This window comes from Eumetopias jubatus, unplaced genomic scaffold, assembly GCF_037043125.1.
Source record: "Eumetopias jubatus isolate StellerSeaLion01/CBP00866 unplaced genomic scaffold, mEumJub1_p1.0 scaffold_2, whole genome shotgun sequence".
NCBI lineage: Eukaryota > Metazoa > Chordata > Mammalia > Carnivora > Otariidae > Eumetopias > Eumetopias jubatus.
The window spans coordinates 9,287,326-9,300,630 of NW_028274808.1; positions in this window are offsets into that span (position 1 = coordinate 9,287,326).

Sequence of the window (13,305 nt, forward strand, 5' to 3'; positions counted from 1 at the left end):
ACATTGACTAATATCAACTCTGGGTGCCTCCCAGCAGCCATGCTCCATTCTCTTGCAAGTCTCTTTGACATGATTTCGTATCTTCTCTCTCAGACACCAAATACCCGCCTGTTTCTACATGCTCACTCTCATCTAATTCCCTTCTTCCTAAGGTCACTCAAGAAACTGAGAGAATTAAAAGAGAATGCCCATAAGCTTCCTTCGCCCCATCAGATCCCCTACATGCATCGAGCAGGTGAGATCTTAATCTTTATATGTCTCCTCCGGAGAACTTCTTCAGTGCCAGTGAATTAACAGTACTCTTCAACTATGCAGAGAAATCTTAACCGATAATCAGAGAAACTCTTACGATCAATAAGTTGGAAAAGAAACCTTTATTTCGATCATTTCATAAAGTTTTATCATTCCATTATAAATGCTATTAATTCAGATATTTGAACTCACTGGTAAATTAAATAATTAACATCATACTATATCACAAAGTAAAATTGTTACTAACTTTCTGGGTCCATGATATTACCTCAGCAATTGACTTTCTCAGAAGAGTAGTAATGCACTAGTATTGACCTCGTTGGTCTTGATATACTTCCAAAGTGATTTCTGGGTGTATCCATCTGAGGCCGACTTGAAATATTTCCCCCCGACACGGGATCACAACATGAACTCAATATTAAGAAATCCATGTCATTTAGCAAATTTCTTGAAAACTGAATTTTCTATCCATCTCTCAGGAAATGCAGTGCACGTCCCTCCCCTCACGCTCACAAATGTAAGCCTGTGCACTTCGGAGGACATGCCACTGTTGCACAAGGCTCTGGGGTGTGAATCTGATGAACACAAAGAGGTCAGAAGCAAGGTTAAAAACGAGCGGTCAGGGAAATGTTGCCTTAGTTCTGAGGCTAGAGGGGAACTCTGCAGCTGTACCTGGACAACGTGAATACTAAGTCTGAATAAAGAAGTATTTTAGCTAGGAGAGAGGTTTTGGGGTTTTGCGGGGTTTTTCTTCATGCTCTGCTTGGTCTTAACAGGCTCTCTTATTTTTCATGAGTAGCCTCTGATAACTTACTTTGGCATTCCTTCCACGAAAGCAAAACTTCAGTGGCAATATCAAGCTGGTTGCTTATTGCTCTTCTGTGACTAGCTTACCCTGACCAATCTATTTCAAAGGACAATACCCCAGGCATAACATATAATGCAAATGTAACGTGGCAATTTGATTTTCAAGTAGCTCTTCGTAGGAAGCATGGTTAAGCAAGAGCGGCATGCCAGTCATTTCTTGTAAATGTATTCTACCAAACCTCCTCAAGTATCACAGAATAAAGTAACCACCTGGACTTTCTGAAAAATAGATCTTATCCCAGAAATTGAAACTGTCTCATTCTCTACAACCTTTAGCTCATCAACTCAGTCCTGTGCCCTTCCCTGAGCGTGGTTTGGTGCTCTCAGACTCTCCAAGAGGAGAGAGCCCTTCCTTTATGACCCCTCACTCCCCTTGTAAGATCCCTGGTGGATTTCTCTCTCTCTCTCTCTCTCTCTCTCTCACTCTTCCTGGCATCAAACCTGGAAATGTACATTGTATGACACATTTGTGACTGAGACGATCAACAGAACGAAATGGATGTATTCAGAGATCCTTGTAGGGTGTGTAAAATACTAAATATGGGATCATCAGCTAAGTTATCACAAAGAATTTGTGGGCACAAAACAACCTTACCAGAGCAAAGTAGAGTTTAATTCTTTTTTTTTTTTTTTTTTTTTTTTTTTTTTACGTGAGAGAGAGAAAGCAGTGGGAGAGGGAGAAACAGGCAGGGCTCGATCCCAGGACCCTGGGATCATGACGTGAGTTGAAGGCAGACCCTTAACCGACTGAGCCAGCCAGGCGCCCCTGAGTTTAATTTCTGATGCTCCTCCTCAGGGCCTAGCTTCCTCCCCACCCTTCGGACACCCTGGGGCATATGTATTCATAGCAGTCCCCCAGAGACAACCTCTTAGAGTAAATGCTCACTCCCTGCCTTAAAAATCAGAATAATTTCCTCTAGGGCTGTCAAAATATTTGCATCTTCTTTCTGCAGATCAGAATCCAATCTCTGTGTCGGGTCTCCACTTTCTCATGCCTGCACCCCATCATTTTCTCCACATGACAGCATCTCGCTCTGGGTCTGTTCCCTTCAGCTGTGTTGCGTGGTTCCTCAACCCTCTCCTGGCTCCCCTTGGGCTTTGGTATCAAATTCCATCTCTGCTCCCTCGTAGCTGCCCCAACAGCGTTCATCTGGCCAGGCTCTGTTCCCTGCACCCCTGATTCGGGGCAGCAGTTCTCAAATGTTTTGGTCTCGGGACCCCTACACATTCTTAAAAACGGCTGAGAACCACTATGTTGATTTTCTTACCATCTATCGATCCTTACCAGCTTAAAAACTAGGATGGAGTCATAAAAAATCTATTTCTTAATTTAAAAATAACAAACTCATTATGTGTCAACATGAAATATTTTTGTGAAAAATAACTAGTTTTCCAAGCAAAGTCAGTGAAAGGAGGGATATTGCTTTGAATTGTTGCAGATCTCTTTAATGCCTGGCTTAAAGGAAGAGGGCTGGATTCTCATTTTTGTTTCTCCATTCACTGTTACAATATGTTCTTTTAATTGAAGTCTTAAAAGAAAATTTGGCCCTCACGCTCGCAGCTATGCAGTTGGAAAAGGGAAGAGTATTTTAATTGCCTTTGCAGAAGATGTTGGATTGTCTTCTTTGATATGACCCCAAATCATGACAAGTGGTAATTTCTTTAAGGCTGTATGCAATGTAGAAACTGAACTTTTTTTCTTTTAATTGAACTTCTTTTGATAGTTCATGATATAGTATGCAACATCCTAACGATGAACTTCTTTTACTCTGTTACATTGAAATCCCTTGGTTTCTCCTGTGCAAGCATGAGTTTTTTATCTACTCCTAAGATTGTAGCATCATGCACTGGTCATTTGGAAAATATTGTGTAACTGATTTATGCAGCTCTTACAAATGTTGGTGATTTCATTATACAATATCAAGAAATATATTTACTATTGTGAATACTGATCTCCTAACAGGAGTCTTTAAGTAGTGGGAATCTGTTAAGTCTCACATTTGTGGATGAAAGTATTCCAAAATTTAATTTGCACATGAAAACTCAGACTTCATCATGGATCATACAGACTGGCAGTTATTTTCCTTTGAAGCATCAGGCATACTTCATTCGTTTCCAGTAAAATGCCTACCAAATACCCAAATCCTTATTATAACCATAGTTTGCCTGTTAGTCACTCTTTCAAATAAAATTGGTATTTGACAAAAACGTTGGCTAATTTTAACTCACACCTCAATCGCCCAAGTGTTTTTCCTCCAGACGACATCGTCCTTTAGGATACAGCAGACAGACTTTATACATAATTCCCATTTTGTCACACAGAGTATTAAAAAGCCCAGAGTCAAAGTTTGACATTTCATGAAATTAATACTATTTGCTTCATCACGGTCATTCTTAAGAGAAACTGGTATTTTTTTTTTCAGCACAATGTCGGATGGTAAAAAAATATGATGACGATTACTATGGTTCAGTGTCACTGTCTTGATTCGTGCCAACACGCTCGCTCTTCTACCCATCATTGCTTTTATACCACCCCTGTGAATGTCAACACAGTGAAAAAGGCAAATGATGCCTTAGTATTATTATGACAAGTGTTATGACTTCATGGACCATGTGAAATTGTCTCAAGAGCCCCCAGGATCCGGGCACCACTCGTGAAGTGTTGGTCTGTTCCAGGCCACTCCCAGCCCTCGTTACACATTGAAAGAATGTGGAGAGCTTTTTATAGATACCTGTGCTCGAGCCCCAGCCTGACCAATGAAATGAGAACCACTGACTAGGGCGAAGGCATCATCATTATCCTTTAAAAGCCTCCTGGAGGGACACCTGGGGGGCTCAGTCGGTTAAGCGTCTGCTTTCAGCTCAGGTCATGATCCCAGGGTCCTGGGATCAAGTCCCACATCGGGCTCCCTGCTCAGCAGGAAGTCTGCTTCTCCCTCTCCCACTCCCCCTGCTTGTGTTCCCTCTCTCGCTGTCTCTCTCGCTCTCTCTGTCAAATAAATAAATCTAAAATCTTTTTAAAGAAATAAATAAAAAAATAAATGCCTCCTAGAGGTTGCTGTGATCAGCAAGGTTGAGAAATTTGAGGCTGGTCTTTGAATCTGCTTTCGAACCCAGCTCCCTTCTTCTTTGTTTCATTCTTCTCACTGTTCCCAAGCTCTTTGTTGTGCTAAGAACACATCCCTATCACTCTTCTCACTCATTCAAATCTTACATTCTGTGAGAAAACTTTTCAGACTTCAGATGAAAGTGATTGAAACAAAACATTAATAAGCTATCACCTAGCTGTGTAATTAAATGGTAATTAATTTTGTTTACCGTCTTTATTGCTTTTTGTTAAAAGACAACTATCAAAATAAAAGGCTTCTCTCAATTTTTTTTTCTTTAAAAAAAATCAAGGGACTCTCTTGGTACAAGTATTGATGTAACTCTTTCTCTTGTAATTACTCACATAATGGGGGTGATATTCAACAGGTTGCTCTCTCACAGTAAAAGAAAATTACATATTGCTCTCTGTTCTGTATCCAACCAGAGAAGTACTAGCACGATTTAAAATCATATCCAAAGGTGGATAAATGTCTTCTTAGTTCATGACAATACTTTATCTTCAAACCATTTGGTTTATTGAGGGTTATTCTATTCTTCCCTTTGGTTTTTAAAATGATTGATTACTCCGTGATCTTGTTCTTGGGGAAAGAATTCACGGTGTACTTTAGTTGCTAGTAAACAAATAAAATCATTACAATGTATTCCAGTGCTTCTTATTCATAGCACTTTGCTGGATTTTGAATTTCAGTGGGTGGGATACTCAGGCCTCTTTGGCCCAAAGAGTTTTAAACTTGACACAAATTACATAATGACTCTCTGCAAGTGACAGAACTTCCTAGTAAAAACTAGATCATAAAGCAAAGCCTCACGGTTTTATTAAAATAGTTTTCTGTTTGAGGCGGAGCAAGATGGCGGAGGAGTAGGAGACCTGGATTTCGTCTGGTCTCAGGAATTCAGCTGAATAGGGATCAAACCATCTGAACACCTACGAACTCAACAGGAGATCGAACAGGAGAGTAGCAACAACTCTCTGAACAGAGAAGCGACCACTTACTGGAAGGTAGGACGTGCGGAGAAGTGAATCCGAGGCGATATTCGGGAGGATAGACGGCGGGGGAGGGGGCCTCCGTCGGCCGCTTCTGGCAAGTGCTAGAGCCGCGGAGCACAAAATCGGAACTTTTAGAACCGGCTCCGCTGAGGGACGTCGCTGCAGTGGCTAAGCGGGGGTGGAACCCTCGCAGGACAGTGTGGTCTCAGGACCCTTGGGGTCACAGAGAGACCGGGGGTGCCTGAGTGCGGCAGAGCTCCCAGGTATCGGAGCGGGGAAGCCGGCTGCAGAGACAGAGCCGAGGCGCGGGCTCTCAGCTCGGGGTGGCCATAAACTGTGATCCGCGGCCCAGTCAGGCCACTGCTCCTCCAGCAGGGACCCAACAAGCGGCAGAGCCGGGGAGACTCCCCTTCCTCCCCCGGGAGGAGCGGCGCGGGAGCGCACCGCAGGGATCTGCTGGGTTTGGAGACTCCACATGGGGTCGGGTGCCAGAGATAGAAACGCTCGGTCACAGGCCGGGTGAGCACGGAGTGCGGCCGGAGACCGGGGACACGGGAGTGACTGCTTTTCTCTGGGGGCTCACTGAGGAGCGGGGCCCCGAGTTCTCGGCTCCTCCGGGCGGAGATTGGGAGGCCGCCAATTTCACCCTGGTCCTCCAAAGCTGTGCCAGGAGCTTGCAGGGAACAAAAGCTCCTGAGAGCAAACCCGAGCAGCTTCCTTAGCCCGGACCGACAAGGACGGGGCAATTCCGCCTCCGGCAAAGACATTTGGGAACCACAGCAACAGGCCCCTCCCCGAGAAGATCAACACAAACAGCCAGCAAGCCAAGACCAAGTTGATCGATCAAGGAGAATAGGAGAACTCCAGCGCTAGGGGAATACTGCACATAGATTCATGGCTTTTTTTTTTTTTTTTTTTTTACCATGATTCATTATTTCATCAAAGGTAATTTTTGTTGACTGTTTTTTTTTATTTTTCTTTTTCCCTTTTTCAACCAACATCTTATAAATCCCTTTTTAAAAAAAAAAAAAACATTTTTTATTTTTCATTTTTAGAGTCATATTTTATCCCTTCATAGTAGTTACCCTTATTTTTGGCATATATATATAAGTTGTTCTCTCTTTAAAATTTTGAGGTACAGTTTCTTCTAACAGATCAAAATATACCCTAAATCACTAGTGTATGGCTTTGTTCTAGTCTCCTGCCTGATCACATTCTCTCCCTTTTTCCTTTTTTTTTTTTCTTAAATCTTCTTTCTTTTTTCAAACAACTTATCTTATCAAGTCCTTTTATAAAATCTTTTATAATTTTCATCTTTACAGTCATCTTCCATCCCTTCATTGTATCAACCCTTATTTTGTACATATATGTCTTTCTTCCTTTAAAATTTTAGGAGGCACTTTTTTCTAACAGACCAAAATACGCCCAAAATCTAGTGTGTGGCACTGATCTATGCACTAGCCTGATCATATTTGATCATATTCTGCCTTTTTTGTATTGTTTTGTTTTTGTTTTTATCTTTTTTTTTCTTTTTCTCTTTCTTTTTTCTTTCTTTCCCTTTCTTTTCCCCTGGTTTCAGGTCTTTTCTGATTTGTATACACTATATTTGCTGGGGACGTTGTAAACCTGTTAGCATTTTGTTCTCTCATTCATCTATTCTCCTCTGGACAAAATGACAAGACGAAAGAAATCACCTCAGCAAAAAGAACAAGAGGTAGTACCGTCAGCCAGGGACCTACTCAATACAGACATTAGTACGATGTCGGACCTAGAGTTCAGAATCATGACTTTAAAGATACTAGCTGGGCTTGAAAAAAGCGTGGAAGTTATTAGAGAAACCCTTTCTGGAGAAATAAAAGAACTAAAATCTAACCAAATCGAAATCAAAAAGGCTATTGATGAGGTGCAATAAAAAATGGGGGCACTAAATGCTAGGATAAATGAGGCAGAAGAGAGAATCAGGGATATAGAAGACCAAATGATGGAAAATAAAGAGGCTGAGAAAAAGAGAGATAAACAACTACAGGATCACGAGGGCAGAATTCGAGAGATAAGTGATATGATAAGACGAAACAACATTAGAATAATTGGGATCCCAGAAGAAGAAGAGAGAGAGAGAGAGGCAGAAGGTATATTGGAGCAAATTATAGCAGAGAACTTCCCTAATGTGAGGAAGGAAACAGGCATTAAAATCCAGGAGGCACAGAGAACCCCTCTCAAAATCAATAATAATAGGTCAACACCCCGACATCTAATAGTAAAACTTACGACTCTCAGAGACAAAGAGAAAATCCTGAAAGCAGCTCGGGAGAAGAGATATGTAACCTACAATGGTAGAAACATTAGATTGGCAACAGACCTATCCACAGAGACCTGGCAGGCCAGAAAGGACTGGCAAGATATCTTCAGAGCACTAAACGAGAAAAATATGCAGCCAAGAATACTATATCCAGCTAGGCTATCATTGAAAATAGAAGGAGAGATAAAAAGCTTCCAGAACAAACAAAAACTAAAGGAATTTGCAAACACGAAACCAGCCCTCCAAGAAATATTGAGAGGGGTCCTCTAAGCAAAGAGAGAACCTAAAAGCAGCAAAGAGCAGAAACGAACACAGACAACAGACAGTTAACAGTCACCTTACAGGTAATACAATGGCACTAAATTCATACCTTTCAATAGTTACCCTGAATGTAAATGGGCTAAATGCCCCAATCAAAAGACACAGGCTATCAGATTGGATTAAAAAACAAGACCCATCAATATGCTGTCTGCAAGAGACTCATTTTAGACCCAAAGACACCCCCAGATTGAAAGTGAGGGGGTGGAAAACCATTTACCATGCTAATGGACACCAAAAGAAAGCTGGGGTGGCAATCCTTATATCAGACAAATTAGATTTTAAAACAAAGACTGAATAAGAGATGAGGAAGGACACTATATCCTACTTAAAGGGTCTATCCAACAAGAAGATCTAACAATTGTAAATATCTATGCCCCGAACATGGGAGCAGCCAATTATATAAGGCAATTAATAACAAAAGCAAAGAAACACATTGACAACAATACAACAATAGTGGGGGACTTTAACACCCCCCTGACTGAAATGGACAGATCATCTAAGCAAAAGATCAACAAGGAAATAAAGACTTTAAATGACACACTGGACCAAATGGACTTCACAGACATATTCAGAACATTCCATCCCAAAGCAAAGGAATACACATTCTTCTCTAGTGCCCATGGAACATTCTCCAGAATTGATCACATCCTAGGTCACAAATCAGGTCTCAACCAGTACCAAAAGATTGGGATCATTCCCTGCATATTTTCAGACCACAATGCTTTGAAACTAGAACTCAACCACAAGAGGAAAGTCAGAAAGAACTCAAATACATGGAGGCTAAAGAGCATCCTACTAAAGAATGAATGGGTCAACCAAGAAATTAAAGAAGAATTAAAAAAATTCATGGAAACCAATGAAAATGAAAACACAACTGTTCAAAATCTTTGGGATACAGCAAAGGCAGTCCTGAGAGGAAAGTATATAGCCATACAAGCCTTTCTCAAGAAACAAGAAAGGTCTCAAATACACAACCTAACCCTACACCTAAAGGAGCTGGAGAAAGAACAGCAAAGAAAGCCTAAACCCAGCAGGAGAAGAGAAATCATAAAGATCAGAGCAGAAATCAATGAACTAGAAACCAAAAGAACAGTAGAACAGATCAACGAAACTAGGAGCTGGTTCTTTGAAAGAATTAACAAGATTGATAAACCCCTGGCCAGACTGATCAAAAAGAAAAGAGAAATGATCCAAATCAACAAAATCATGAATGAAAGAGGAGAGATCACCACCAACACCAAAGAAATACAAACAATTATAAGAACATATTATGAGCAACTCTATGCCAGCAAATTAGATAACCTGGAAGAAATGGCTGCATTCCTAGAGATGTATCAACTACCAAAATTGAACCAGGAAGAAATAGAAAACCTGAACAGACCTATAACCACTAAGGAAATTGAAACAGTCATCAAAAATCTCCCAAGAAACAAAAGCCCAGGGCCAGATGGCTTCCCAGGGGAATTCTATCAGACATTTCAAGAAGAATTAATACCTATTCTCCTGAAACTGTTTCAAAAAATAGAAATGGAAGGGAAACTTCCAAACTCATTTTATGAGGCCAACATTACCTTGATCCCAAAACCAGACAAAGACCCCATCAAAAAAGAGAATTACAGACCAATATCCTTGATGAACATGGATGCAAAAATTCTCACCAAAATACTAGCCAATAGGATCCAACAGTACATTAAAAGGATTATTCACCACGACCAAGTGGGATTTATCCCTGGGCTGCAAGGCTGGTTCAACATCCGCAAATCAATCAACGTGATACAATACGTTAACAAAAGAAAGAACAGGAACCCTATGATCCTCTCAATAGATGCAGAAAAAGCATTTGACGAAGTACAGCATCCTTTCTTGATCAAAACTCTTCAGAGTATAGGGATAGAGGGTACATACCTCAATATCATAAAAGCCATCTATGAAAAACCTACAGCGAATATCATTCTCAATGGGGAAAGGCTGAGAGCTTTTCCCCTAAGGTCAGGAACGTGGCAGGGATGTCCACTCTCACCACTGCTATTCAACATAGTATTAGAAGTCCTAGCCACAGCAATCAGACAACAAAAAGAAATCAAAGGCATCCAAATCGGCAAAGAGGAAGTCAAACTCTCACTCTTTGCAGATGATATGATACTGTATGTGGAAAACCCAAAAGACTCCACCCCAAAACTGCTAGAACTCATACAGGAATTCAGTCAAGTAGCAGGATATAAAATCAATGCACAGAAATCAGTGGCATTCCTATACACCAACAACAAGACAGAAGAGAGACAAATCAAGGAGTCGATCCCATTTACAATTGCACCCAAAACCATTAGATACCTAGGAATAAATCTAACCAAAGAGGCAAAGGATCTGTACTCAGAAAACTATAAAATACTCATGAAAGAAATTGAAGAAGACATAAAGAAATGGAAAAACGTTCCATGCTCATGGATTGGGAGAATCAACATTGTGAAGATGTCAATGCTACCTAGAGCAATCTACACATTCAATGCAATCCCCATCAAAATACCATCCACTTTTTTCAAAGAAATGGAACAAATAATCCTAAAATTTGTATGGAACCAGAAGAGACCCAGAATAGCCAGAGGAATACTGAAAAAGAAAAGCAAAGCTGGCGGCATCGCAATTCCGGACTTCCAGCTCTATTACAAAGCTGTCATCATCAAGACAGTATGGTACTGGCACAAAAACAGACACATCGATCAATGGAACAGAATCGAGAGCCCAGAAATGGACCCTCAACTCTATGGTCAACTTATCTTTGACAAAGCAGGAAAGAATGTCCAATGGAAAAGAGACAGTCTCTTCAACAAATGGTGTTGGGAAAATTGGACAGCCACATGCAGAAGAAGGAAACTGGACCATTTCCTTACACCACACACAAAAATAGACTCCAAATGGTTGAAAGACCTAAACGTGAGACAGGAGTCCATCAAAATCCTAAAGGAGAACACAGGTAGCAACCTTTTCGACCTTAGCCACAGCAACTTCTTCCTAGAAACATCGCCAAAGGCACGGGAAGCCAGGGCAAAAATGAACTATTGGGATTTCATCAAGATAAAAAGCTTTTGCACAGCGAAAGAAACAGTCCACAAAACCAAAAGACAACCGACAGAATGGGAGAAAATATTTGCAAATGACATATCAGATAAAGGGCTAGTATCCAAAATCTCTAAAGAACTTACCAAACTCAACACCCAAAGAACAAATAATCCAATCAAGAAATGGGCAGAAGACATGAACAGACATTTCTCCAAAGAAGACATCCAAATGGCCAACAGGCACATGAAAAAGTGCTCAACATCGCCTGGCATCAGGGAAATCCAAATCAAAACCTCAATGAGATACCACCTCACACCCGTCAGAATGGCTAAAATTAACAAGTCAGGGAACGACAGATGTTGGCGGGGATGTGGAGAAAGGGGAACCCTCCTACACTGTTGGTGGGAATCCAAGCTGGTGCAACCCCTCTGGAAAACAGTATGGAGGTTCCTGAAACAGTTGAAATTAGAGCTACCGTTCGATCCAGCAATTGCACTACTGGGTATTTACCACAAAGATACAAATGTAGGGACCCGAAGGGGTACGTGTACCCCAATGTTTATAGCAGCAATGTCCACCATAGCCAAACTGTGGAAAGAGCCAAGATGTCCATCGACAGATGAATGGATAAAGAAGAAGTGGTATATATACACAATGGAATATTATGCAGCCATCAAAAGGAATGAGATCTTGCCATTTGCAACGACGTGGATGGAACTGGAGGGTGTTATGCTGAGTGAAATAAGTCAATCAGAGAAAGACATGTATCACATGACCTCACTGATATGAGGAATTCTTAATCTCAGGAAAGAAACTGAATGTTACTGGAGTGGTTGGGGGTGGGAGGGATGGGGTGGCTGAGTGATAGACATTGGGGAGGGTATGTGCTACGGTGAGCACTGTGAATTGTGCAAGACTGTTGAATCACAGTTCTGTACTTCTGAAACAAATAACGCAACATATTTTAAGAAAAAAGAAAAAGAAGAAGATAACAGGAGAGGAAGAAAAGGGGAGTATGTCAGAGGGGGAGACGAACCATGAGAGATGATGGACTCTGAAAAACAAACTGAGGGTTCTAGAGGGGAGGGGGGTGGGGGGATGGGTTAGCCTGGTGATGGGTATTGAGGAGGGCACGTTCTGCATGGAGCACTCGGTGTTATGAACAAACAATGAATCATGGAACACTGCACCAAAAACTAATGATGTAATATATGGTGATTAACATAACAATAAAAAATAAAAAAAAATAAAAAAAATAAAATAGTTTTCTGTTTAAGACATCTTTTCCTAGGAAAAATATCGAATGCTTTTCAAGATAACCTATCATTTCTTAGGCTAACCCTCTCACATCTGAGCACACACTTTCACTCCTTCCTTAAGAAAACATAAAAGGCCAAGAGTCTCAGATGACTAATGGCACTAAGGGAAGTGATGTCCAAAATCCACGTTTCCCGCTTCTGGGCACCATGCACAGCCCTCTCACGTGCTGATTAAACTATTCGCAAGATAGCATTTGAGCACTTTGCTATGTGGAACTTAAGATGGGAATTGGGTGGAAGAAGTGTTTTTCTCCCTTTCATAGATTGGAGTTCTGAGCTGTTATCAAGTTGTCTGATTTAACACCAAAGAGTGGTTGCTGCCCCGAGTCAGAAAGAGAAGGAGAGACTCCCTCCAGGTCAGAAGAAGGGGATAATGATTTTTTAAGAGTATATCAAGAGATTGATGACATGAAGGGGGAATTGCAGGCAGGCAAAGAAATGGCTGGAAATAAATGTCTCCAGCTTTACTGGTTTTCCACAGTTGTCTTTCAGAGATGCCACAGGGAACAACTTCACAACCTTATTGACCATGAAGCAGTTAAAGTTTCCATTGAAATTTGCTAAATTAACTCTCTGGGTGCTTTCCGAGAGCTGGTCAGAGGTCAGGCCTGAGGTTTAACGGACTTCATAATGTCTGTTTTTCTCTTATTTATTATCGTTATTTTCACTCTTCTTTCTAAAGTCAGGCTTCAGGTAAATTACGTACACTATCGGTCCATCACACCTTTATGGGCTGGGGAAGTCCTGCCACACAAGTCCCGTCCTGGGTCTGTTCTCCGATGTCCTCTAGGTTTAATTGCTGGCCGGCTTTCAGCGTCCTAGCCCAGCCCTGTGACCTTGAGCTCACCATGCTGCGGGCTGTGAGGCTGCCCGGTGTCACTTGCAGAATATCTTGGGGAAAAAAGTTCCATCTGCACATAATTTTGCACTTTGTTGTCTTTTCTTCCTTGCCAACAGTTACCTAATGATTCATTAACTTGTCAGATTACTTGGTTACTATTTGTTTCACTCATTTCTACTGACTTAATTTTTCACATGCACTGTTCACATTGAGCAATTTTGATGTTCACCACGTTTGACTTGGCTTCAGAGTT